General features: G+C 38.1%; 1 non-coding gene across 1 annotated transcript; it reads right to left on the bottom strand.

Annotated features, from left to right (window-relative positions):
• Nucleotides 1-1816: 1816 nt before the first annotated feature.
• Nucleotides 1817-1923, bottom strand: LOC136228236 (small nucleolar RNA R71). Its single transcript, XR_010688565.1, has one exon. It is a non-coding gene; the product is annotated as a small nucleolar RNA R71 (small nucleolar RNA).
• Nucleotides 1924-11900: the final 9977 nt, after the last annotated feature.

Raw genomic sequence — 11900 nt, 5'->3', positions numbered from 1 at the left:
GAGAATTTAATATTCTCGGTACAAGCAGGAGTTTTTGGAGGCATAGTTACACACTTTCGTTTTCGACGAAACGCGATCGTTCGGGTGGATAAAGACGTCCTTTCGCAACGGACACGATCCTTCGCAACGGACACGACACTTCAATCAAGACTCTTCAACATCTATAAATAAAGAGTTGATGGAGAGTTGAAAATATGTAGAAAAAAGAGATTAGTATAGAATTTATGCAGAAATTCCGAATCAAGTGATTCAGAAGTTAGATTTCGATTCTGTAAAAAGCAATATGCTGTACACACATTGTTTATTCAATAATAACAAGTTTAGTAGCGTTTAGACATTGTTCCAGTTTAGTTTTCATTTTGGTAGTAGACCGACCCAGTCTCTATTACGAAGATTCAACGAGAAGATTGAGTAGAGGATCCGCCCCTGAGCCTGACAAACTCTAACGAAACCCAAGGAAAGGATTGATCAACCCGTTCACTTGCAAGCCGTCGAATGTTTCCATGCTCCATGTTCTCTGTAAACTTGTATCAATTTATATTTCATCTAATAAAGTCTGTTCTATTCGATAGATTTTTATGCAACACTTATGGTAACCAATCCACTAAAGTGACTGCTGGTGTTTTCATTAAAACGTATTTAATCCAAAATCTTTACAAGGAAACTTTGTTGAACACTTAGGCAAATTATTATCTCGAAAGAGTTTTAATTTGATTAAGGGCAACTATCCCGAAAGGGTTTTGTCATGTTCAAAGCCAATTAATTAGAGGTTCCGTCATTTATTTCATCTTTATAATTCGTACAAAGTTTAAAGTTGTTTTCTTTGCTTAATGCAAACAAATACATTCGTTTACTTTTCTAAAAAGTACTAAACGTTCCTATCTTGCAAATTCATTCTTAAATCAGAATATTTTCTAACGTTTTCATACTCTAATCTAATTCTCATTCTAGCAATTTCAAAACCAAAACCGATTAAACGATTTTTCCATATTATAAACCTTAAAGTAAATTTAACCGATTGTAAATAAGTTTTGTTAAAAAACGTTCCCTGTGGGATCGATATCTTTTATTACTACAAGCGTATACCGTGCACTTGCGGAAATCGCTCAACAAGTTTTTGGCGCCGTTGCCGGGGAACGCCAAAATTTTTGACAAAATTTTAAAGTTTTCGTGTTTTATTACGAATCTAGGTTTATTCATACTTATTCAAACTTTTATATTTTATTTATTTTCAATTACTAACATATTTATTTTTCAAATTCTGTTTTGTAGGTAGTTTCGGTTCGTGCGAAATTTCAAGTTCATGCGCAGTTCTCGAAGTTCAGGCACGTCACCAGATCCTATTGACCCAGAAATTGAAAGAACTCTTAAAAAGAACAAGAAAGAAAAGAAAAACAAAAACAAAAACAAAACCCCAATAAAAACTAAAATTACCGAGCCAGAAGTTATGGCCATACTTATGGATTACGCTAGGCCAGGAGTGGCCGGTGTAACAAACAGTATAGTTAGACCCCAAATTAATGCACATCATTTTGAAATTAAGCCTGCGTTGCTTAATATGTTGCAAAATAATGTAACGTTTTACGGGTTACCTAACGAAAATCCTAATACCCATTTGACAAATTTCTTAGAAATTTGTGACACTTTTAAAATTACTGATGTAACTGCAGAAGCAATCAAACTTCGCCTTTTTCCTTTTACTTTGAAGGATCGAGCCAAAGAATGGTTAACTTCTATGCCAGCCGCATCAATTGAGACTTGGGAGCAATTAGCCCAAGCATTTTTATCAAAAAAAATTCCTTTAGCAAAAACCGCAAGAGTCATTAAAGAGTTAACATCTTTTTCTCAAAATGATAATGAAACTCTTTATGAGTCTTGGGAACGTTTTAAAGAACTTCAACGTTTATGCCCACACCACCAATTGCCCGCCGAACTTTTAATGCAAACATTTTATAATGGACTAAATCCTACAACTAGAGGTTCATTGGACGCTATGTCTGGAGGGTTATTCATGAAGAAAACATCTGCCCAAGCAAGAGAACTTTTGGAGGAAATGGCAATCAACAGCAGTATGTGGCCCGCGGAACGTGGACACGTACCATTAGCGAAACCATCATCCTCAACAACATCATCAGTTAAAGGTATAGTGAATCTTGATCTAGTAGCGATGTTGCAAGCCCAATTTTCTGCCTTATCGCACAAAATTGATAGGTTTATGGCACCGTGTGATTCTAATGGTAAGCCAATCCAAACAGATGTGGATTACGAAGGTATGAGTGAAATTGAACAGGTAAATTTTGTCCAAGGGCAAAACCAAAATAATAACCCCTATTCCAACACATATAATCTTGGATGGAGAAATCATCCTAACTTTAACTGGAGAGATAATAATAATGCTAATGCTAATCAAAATCGTACTACTAATTATCAAAATCAATCCAGCGATACGATTAGCACTTTATCTTCTAAAATCGACAAAATTATTGATGCTATGAGAGGAAAAATAAGTAATCACGACGATGGTTTTAAACGGATCGAGAATAAATTCGATCAGCTTATTAAAAACCAATCATCTAGCATCCATAATTTGGAGATTCAAATTGGACAACTCACTAAATCAATTCCATCCCGCAAAGAGGGAAGTCTTCCAAGCCATACGGAAGAAAATCCGAAAGAGCATGTTAAGGCTATCACTCTTCGTTCAGGGAAAAATTACTTAGGCCCGGAAATGCCCGGAAATTCGACCTTACCTGGAACTGATTTACCGAAGCCCAAAGAAGATACATTAAAACAAAAAGATGCACCAATTGACTCTAGTACAAAAACTTTTGTACCCAAACCACCTTTTCCACACAAAGTCCGCAATAAGGACTATGACAAACAACTTTTAACATTTTTAGACAAACTTAAGAATTTGCATATTAATTTAACGTTTATGGATGCGATTACACAAATTCCCAATTATGGTAAATTCCTCAAAGATTTAATTTCAAAGAAAATCAGTTGGGAAGGAATTTCATCCATTTCGCTAACTGAAGATTGCAGTTCGATTGTGTCAAGTAATTTGCCCACAAAACTCAAGGATCCCGGATGTTTTACCATTCCGTGTAAATTGGGAGATATGGAATTTCCCAGTTGTCTCTATGATTTAGGAGCAAGCATTAACTTGATGCCATTATCTATTTTTAATAAGTTAGGCTTAGAAGAAGACATCAAACGTACCAATATGGTTTTGCAATTAGCGGATCAAACCACTAAAAGACCATACGGTATAATTGAGGATGTTTTAGTTAAAGTTGACAAATTTATTTTTCCTACCGATTTCGTTATTTTAGATTTTGCTTATGACGTAAATTGTCCGTTAATCTTTGGTAGACCGTTCATGAACACGGGACGTGCTCTAGTTGATGTGTCGGAAGGGAAAGTAGTTTTAAGAATAGGCGATGATAAGATTGAGTTTGATATGAATCAAGCGATGAAATATCCTATGGAGGATTTCGCTTGTATGAAACTTGATTTAATTGAAGAATGTGTAAATGACATTGTTCAAAAAGAAGAAATAATATAACCTATAATGAGTGAGGAACTAGAAGATAAGGACCCAGAACCTTTGATTCGAGAAGATGGACCAGTTCCGCCTTCAACTATAGTTCCACCTAAATTAGAACTTAAAGAATTACCAAGTCATTTGAGGTACGCTTTCTTAGGCGAAGGCGATTCTCTACCTATTATTATCTCTAACAAATTAACACAAGTCCAAGAAGAGAAATTGAAAGAAGTTGTTAGAAATAGGATAGGAAGTATGGGTTGGCAAATTTCAGACTTAAAAGGTATTAATCCGAGCATCGTAATGCACAGAATTCACTTAGAAGAAGATAAGCCACCTAAAGCGGATAGACAAAGACGCCTAAATCCGAATATGAAAGAAGTAGTAAAAAATTAGATTACTAAACTTCTGGACAATGGAATCATCTACCCTATTTCAGATAGTGAATGGGTTAGTCCAATCCATTGCGTACCTAAAAAGGGAGGCATAACAGTTGTAAGGAATGAAGAAGGTGAATTAATACCTACGCGAACCACCACTGGTTGGAGGGTTTGTATAGATTATAGAAATCTAAATAAAGCAACTAGGAAATATCATTTTCCTCTTCCTTTCATTGATCAAATGATCGAAAGGATAGCTGGTCATGCTTTCTACTATTTTCTAGATGGTTACTCCGGATTCTTTCAAATATACATTTACCCGGATGACCAAGATAAAACAACCTTCACATGTCCTTACGGAACATTTGCATATAGGAGAATGCCCTTTGGTCTATGTAACGCACCTGCAACATTTCAACGTTGTATGACTGCGATTTTTAATGATTTCATTGAAGATATCATGGAAGTTTTTATGGACGATTTTTCAGTTTATGGAGATTCTTTTGATTCGTGCCTAGAAAACTTGGATAAAGTTTTGTCTAGGTGTGAAGAAAAAAATTTGGTATTAAACTGGGAAAAATGTCATTTCATGGTTGACGAAGGAATTGTTTTAGGTCACAAAATATCTGAAAAAGGATTAGAAGTAGATAGAGCAAAAACCTCTGTAATAGAGAAACTACCCCCTCCAACTACTGTTAAAGGAGTAAGATCATTTTTAGGACATGCCGGTTTTTACAGAAGATTTATTAAGAATTTTTCTGTAATTTTCAAACCACTCACTAATCTACTCATGAAAGATTCTACCTTTGATTTTAATGAAGATTGCGTTAAAGCTTTTGAAACATTAAAAACAGCTTTAGTCAGTGCACCTGTTATTGCTAAACCCGATTGGGATTTACCATTTGAAATTATGTGTGATGCAAGTGATTTAGCTGTCGGATGTGTTTTAGGACAAAGGAAGGATAAGAAACTTCATGTCATTTATTATGCAAGTCACACACTTTCCGGTGCACAATTAAACTACACCACAACTGAGAAAGAAATGTTAGCTGTAGTTTTTGCATGTGATAAGTTTAGGTCATACTTGTTAGGTTCGAAAGTTATTATTTACACTGATCATGCAGCATTAAGATATTTATTTGCTAAGAAGGATGCAAAACCACGTCTAATTAGATGGGTTTTATTGTTACAAGAATTTGATATAGAAATAAAAGACAAAAAGGGAGTAGAAAACCTTGTCGCCGATCATCTATCGAGACTTGAAGATGAAAACGGTCCCATAGGTGAAACTAACGGTATACGAGATGATTTCCTTGATGAACATCTCTATCAAATGAAAAGTGTCATGTCACCATGGTATGCAGATATTGTTAATTATCTTACAGCCAATATTGTTCCGGAAGGATTAAATTTCCAACAAAAGAAGAAATTTTTCTTCGACATTAAACAGTATTTTTGGGAAGATCCTTTTCTGTTCAAAACTTGTGGTGACGGGATAATTAGGAGATGCGTTGGTGAAAATGAATTTGAATCCATAATATCGGAATGCCATTCTAGCTCTTATGGAGGACATAATGGAGCTAACAAGACAGCAGCTAGAATATTTGAATGTGGTTTCTTTTGGCCTACGATGTTTAATGACGTCCGTTCATTTATTACTCGTTGTGATAAGTGCCAAAGAACAGGAAATCTAGGAAGGAAAGATGAGATGCCCCTCACAACCATATTAGAAGTTGAAGTCTTCAATATGTGGGGAATAGATTTCATGGGACCTTTTCCCCCTTCTAATGGTAAAACTTACATATTAGTTGCCGTTGATTATGTTTCAAAGTGGGCTGAAGCAATTGCAACCCCGACGAGCGATTCTAAAGTTGTTGTTAATTTTCTTGACGATATATTTTATAGATTTGGTTGTCCAAGAGTCATCGTTAGTGATGGTGGTGCTCATTTTATAAACCGAAGTTTTGAAACGCTTATGAAAAAATATGGAGTACGCCACCGCGTATCAACGCCATACCATCCTCAGTCAAATGGTCAAGCGGAGATATCAAATAGAGAACTCAAATGGATTCTAGAGAAAACAGTTTCATCCTCAAGAAAAGATTGGTCTTGTAAACTAAATAATGCGTTATGGGCATACCGTACTGCATTTAAAACACCAATAGGAATGACTCCATACCGCTTAGTGTATGGAAAGGCATGTCATTTGCCTGTCGAATTAGAACATAAAGCCTATTGGGCTATTAGGGAACTTAACTTTGATTTACGACAAGCAGGTAAGAAACGTTTGCTCGATTTAAATGAGTTAGATGAGTTACGCCATCTATCTTACGAAAATGCAAAAATTTATAAAGAAAAAGTGAAAAAATGGCACGATGCCAAAATTAAAGTCAAACACTTTAACATTGGGGATAAAGTCCGGTTATTTAATTCACGACTTCGTTTATTTCCAGGAAAACTTAAGTCCAGATGGATAGGACCATATTTAGTCGTCAAAACATTCGATTATGGTTCTTTAGAACTGGAAGGTCCTAATGGAATTCGTTTCAAAGTTAATGGTAATCGATGTAAAATCTATTACGAAAATATTTCACAACTAGAAATTTCGTTCGTAATAAGATTTTCTGACGTATAAATCACTCAGTTTTTTATCACAGTTTATTTTGTTTTATTTCTTTTTATATTTTTGTTCATTTTATTTTATTTTATTTTATTTTATTTTATTTTATTTTATTTTATTTTATTTTATTTTTTTCTCAAATGCCAATTTTTGTGATTAGATGCCTTTATGTTATGATTTATATGCATAAAATATGTTTATTTCATAATTTAGAATTAATTTTAGGAAATTAGATTGAAATTGAAGTTTCAGGCAATTCTCTGCCGAGAATTTGGAATTCTCTGCCGAGAATTCTATTTTTCATATTTGTCCAATTAGGTTAGATTTTCTCTGAACTTACCGAGAATTATAAATTCTCTACCGTGAATCAGGACATGGCTTACGACGCCTGATTTCCACAAGGAAATCAGCGTGTCGCGACCGCGGCTTTCCTATTCTCGGTCGCGACACGCGAAATTCCTGCACACTCAGGTCTGAATCAACCTAAACCTTTCAACAAACCTCTTAACAACTGAAACCTTAAGTTTCTTCATTCCCGAAAGGTGGCATTTTATACCTTTTCATGATTAAAACAACACCTCTTTTCATCTAAAACTCTTATAAATTAGTCCTAGAGGATTCAAGTTCTGTTACAATTCTTTTCATCTTTATCAGAACTCGGATTTCTTCAAAACACCATTTTTATTTAGTAACAGAAACTTTGTTTCTTTCAAATTAACACCATGCCTACCAAATACAAAACTTCAAGGCACAAGGCTACCTCAAGCAATAAACGCCAGACTTATCCAAGCGATATGGGGCGCCTTTTCCTATCTTCAATCACGATGAAGGTAGGCGTTATTGGAATCACCGTTACAAATTCTTCACCGGAATGTTGTATATGGATGAATTTCTTAACAGCCAATTAGGCATTACTGATGACATGAGCCGCTATATGGAACGCCTAGGGTGGACAAAATTCGCCCAAATGCGATTTCCAATAATAGGCGACTGGATACTCGAATTCTTCTATACCGTGCGTTTCACTAATAAACGACGAGTACGTCTCAGTTTTCGTCGGGAAGGCGAAATCTTTACTTTCGTCTATCCTGAGTTGCATGCTTGGTTTGGTTTTCCCCCGAGGGATACAATCAAACGTCATCCTGGACGAGACATGACATCCTCGGACATTTGGAGAATGCTCATTGGATTCTGGCGATTCAATTCAAAACTCGCCTATAATCACTCTTTTCGCTCTAACTCCATGCTATATCTGCACAAATTCATGTGTCACAGTTTATTCGGTCGCACATTCAGTAGTGTGGTCCATGACACAGATCTTTATGTCCTTGGAGATATATTCCAGGGAAATGCAGTAGATTCTTCAAAAATTCTGATGGAGGGTCTTGTCGCCGCTTCTCGATCCAAGGATAAGAAGATTGGGTTCGGCAATATAATCTGTGGAATCATTCTCAGTACAAAGGGTACCATTGATGTTCCCTGGAGTGATGATGAATTCTTCCCGACAATTGACTATGAGTTTCTCGAGCACGAAGGACTTGTAAAACGTGTCTTTCGAGCAGGGCCTCACTTTCTGTCTGCACCGGAATGTGAAACTTTCGTGCAGTTTCAAATTGATCGTATTAAGGCCAGAAATATCCCACTTGATAGGGATGAGTATATAGAATAGTTTAGGTTTATAGGTTTTCTTTTTGTAAATATTTTGTGTGTTTTTGTATTATTTCATTTTATTCTTTGTTTTTATAGTTTGTTTTATTCAATAAAGTTCTATTTCATTTTAGTTCATTTACTATTTTTACAAGGTTAGATATATTTTTTGATTACATTTCTTATATAATCATGGTTAAATCTATATAAAATCTATTTTTTTTTTTGGTAGAAAAGGAAAAGAAAAACGAAAAACAACAAACTACCCAGAAATTAGCCTAGGGAAGCTAACCCCAATCCTATCTTCTAAGAGAAGATGAGAGATGAAACTAGGGGAAACAGGAAGGGTAGTAACGCCTAACGTCCCTTCATGGCCCGCCGCCAAGCGATCAGCAACACGATTCTGCTCTCTAAAAATGTGTCTGAACTCTACGAACTCAAAGGAGGAGCAAAGCCTTATAATAGCTTTGATGAGGTTGCGACTGTTAAGACCCATAGAATGATTCTCAGAAATCATTTTGATTGCTTCCAAATTATCAGACTCCACAGAGAGCCTCTTAACACCCAGCCTTTTAGCAAGATTGATTCCAGAAAGAATAGCCCAGAGCTCCGCAGAAAAGGAAGAACCCAACCCTAAATTCTGGGAGAACCCAGAAAGCCAGACGCCCCCTACATCTCTAAGCACACCTCCAGCCGCAATCTTACCGTTACTGAGGCAGGAACCATCAGTATTCATCTTCACAACCCCCTCTCTTGGCCTGCTCCATCCCACGAGATGGACATCACAACACTGAGAGGCTCTGGCAAGGGACTCTCCTTTGAAACTATCGATAATAGAGAAAAGTTTTTTCTAGAAGAAATCAGCTAAGTTTGTCATAAAAACAGTTTTATCTCCAAAAATCTCCTCGTTTCTCCATTTCCAAACTTGGTGACAGATAATAGCAAAGAAAATGTCACCATGCTCCATGTATGGAAGCAACTTTCCTCTAACACCATCAGAGAACCAGTCGACCTCAGAATGTGCCATGAAGGAAGAGAAAATATGGTGTGGGAGAATTTTCCTCCAAACCTCTTTACTATTAGAGCAATCTCTAAGAGCATGGCACAAAGTCTCAACATGGCCTCTGCATCTACTGCAAGCTCCAGAATCAGCCAAGTGCCTTCTGTGCCTATCCGAATTAGTAAGAAGCCTGTCCTTAACGCCCAGCCACAGGAAACTCCTAATACGGAAAGGAACTTTAAGGGTCCAAATCGACTTCCACACATCCGAGGGAGGATCAGATCTAAAGAGAGAGAAAGCTTCAAAGGCCGATTTGCAAGAATAAACTCCATTGTTAGTCAGCGCCCAACAGTGCCTATCCAAGTCTTCCTCTTGATTACTCACCTTCACTCCCCGCATTCTAAGGAGAGTCTCAAGGCTAAAGAAAGTATCAAACTTTGACCAGATCCAGTCCCCTTCCGAGTCAACCACATCGGCAATCCTCCAGTTGCGTATATCACTAGGCGGGGGGGAAGAACACACCTCAATTAACGGTTTATCCCCAATCCAGTTATCAAACCAGAAACTAATGGACTTACCATTCCCCACCTCCAAGCCAACTCCCAAGCAGAACTCATCAAACACAGCACTAAGTCCTTTCCAGAGGAAGGAACAATTAGCAACTCTCTCTTTCGGGCCCCCGAAGATTTTGTCTTTCCGATACTTACCACAAAGGAGGCGAACCCAAAGAGAGGAGGGGTTTTGCCACATACGCCAAAGGAGTTTCATTAATAAAACTTTATTATTGTCCTTTGCTTTCCTAATACCCAGACCCCCAGAATCTTTAGGCTGGCAAACCTCACTCCAAGGCACAAGATGGATCTTCCTGCCCTCCGCAGCTTCCCCCCACAGGAACCTACGATTAATCTTGTCAAGATCATTAAGCACAGGATCCGGAAGCTTACAAGCCTGCATGATGTGATTGGGAGCAGCACAATTAACAGATTGAATTAACGTGAGGCGGCCAGCGAGAGACATAGTCTTGGCTTTCCAAGTGGCACACTTCGAATTAGCTTTATCCAAAGTCTCTTTGAAGGAGCCTTTAGACACACGCTCACTATGGAGGGGAACGCCCAGATACTTCCCAAGAGAATCAGTAAGAGGAATACCTGAGAGATCACTTAATCTCTTACAGACTCTCTGATTCATATTCTTAGAGCACATCATCCTAGATTTCTGGATATTAAGCTTCTGCCCAGAGGCCGAACAAAAACAATCCAGAATATCCATAATGACTCTCAACTGCTCCTCATTACCCTCAAGAAAGATAAGGACATCATCTGCAAAGAATAAGTGAGTCACCTGGGGACAGAAGCTGTTGATCGCCACAGGGTGGAAACTCCCATTATCAATCGCATCCTGAATCAGGTGAGAGAGCCTCTCCATAGCAATAACAAAAAGGAAAGGGCTCATAGGATCCCCCTGACGGATTCCTCTGCCCGGGGAAAATTCCTCCGACATATCCCCATTGACCATAACTTGAAACACAGGAGAAGAAATACATACCTTAATTAAACTTCTCCAGCTGTCCGGGATTCTAGCTCTCTCAAGGCTCTCCATCAAGAAATCCCAATTAATTCGATCATAGGCCTTCTCTAAATCCAGCTTCAGAGCCACAATGCCTTTCCTCCCCTTCCTAATCTTCATCGTGTGGACCATCTCTTGGGCGATCACCACATTATCCATCATTTGTCTACCAGGCACAAAGCTACCCTGATTCTGACAAATGATCGCAGGAAGAATGCCACGGATTCTATTAGCCACAATCTTTGTAACAGTTTTGTAAAGAACATTACAAAGACTGATAGGTCTCATATGCAAAAAGGAAGAAGGCTTATCAATCTTAGGAATCAGAACCAGGAGGGTTCTATTAACCAGCTCAATATCCTTCAACCCACTGAACACCCCCAAGACAAAATTATAGATGCCTTCCTTCACTACATCCCAATGCTTATGGTAAAAGCCCGTCGGAAGACCATCAATCCCAGGAGCTTTAGAAGCCCCAATGCTGAAGATAGAATCTCTTTTCGGGAAATAGGTTGAAAGGCCTCCTGACTACAATCCTCACTGATTAAAGGAAATGTAGCAATAGAGTGAGCCCTCTCCAAAAGAACAGGTTCCTCTTTGAACAGCTCTCTGTAGAAATCCAGGGCTAAGTTCCGAATAACCTCATCTTCATAAACCCAATCACCATTAGAATCCTTAATGGCCTCAATTCTATTTCTCTGCCTTCTGATCAGGGTAGAGAGATGGAAGTATTTGGTATTACGATCCCCATCTCTAATCCAGGACTTCCGAGACTTCTGGAACCAAAGGAACTCCTCCTGCCTAAGCACAGCCTCCAGCTCCTTCTGAAGGGTTCTGAGGAGGCCCTCAAGGCTATGATCAAACCTCCCCTCCAACCTGCGTTGAATGCCCTCCATCCTCTTTAATAACTTGTTCTTCCTTCTGATAATATGCCCAAACACATTCCTATTCCACCCCTGCACCTTATTCCTGAACCCTTCAGCAGCTTGCAGTACATACGAATGAGGTCTCCAACTCTCATGAACGAACTCTTTAAACTTAGGATGGGACTCCCAAGCCAACTGATACCGGAACGGTCTCTTACCCCTAGGATGCTTACCTCTCAAAAGTCTAAACAAAATAGGACAATGATCCGAATGA

Source organism: Euphorbia lathyris, chromosome 4 (genome assembly GCF_963576675.1).
Source record: "Euphorbia lathyris chromosome 4, ddEupLath1.1, whole genome shotgun sequence".
Classification (NCBI taxonomy): domain Eukaryota; kingdom Viridiplantae; phylum Streptophyta; class Magnoliopsida; order Malpighiales; family Euphorbiaceae; genus Euphorbia; species Euphorbia lathyris.
This window is presented reverse-complemented; position numbering and strand designations above follow the sequence as displayed.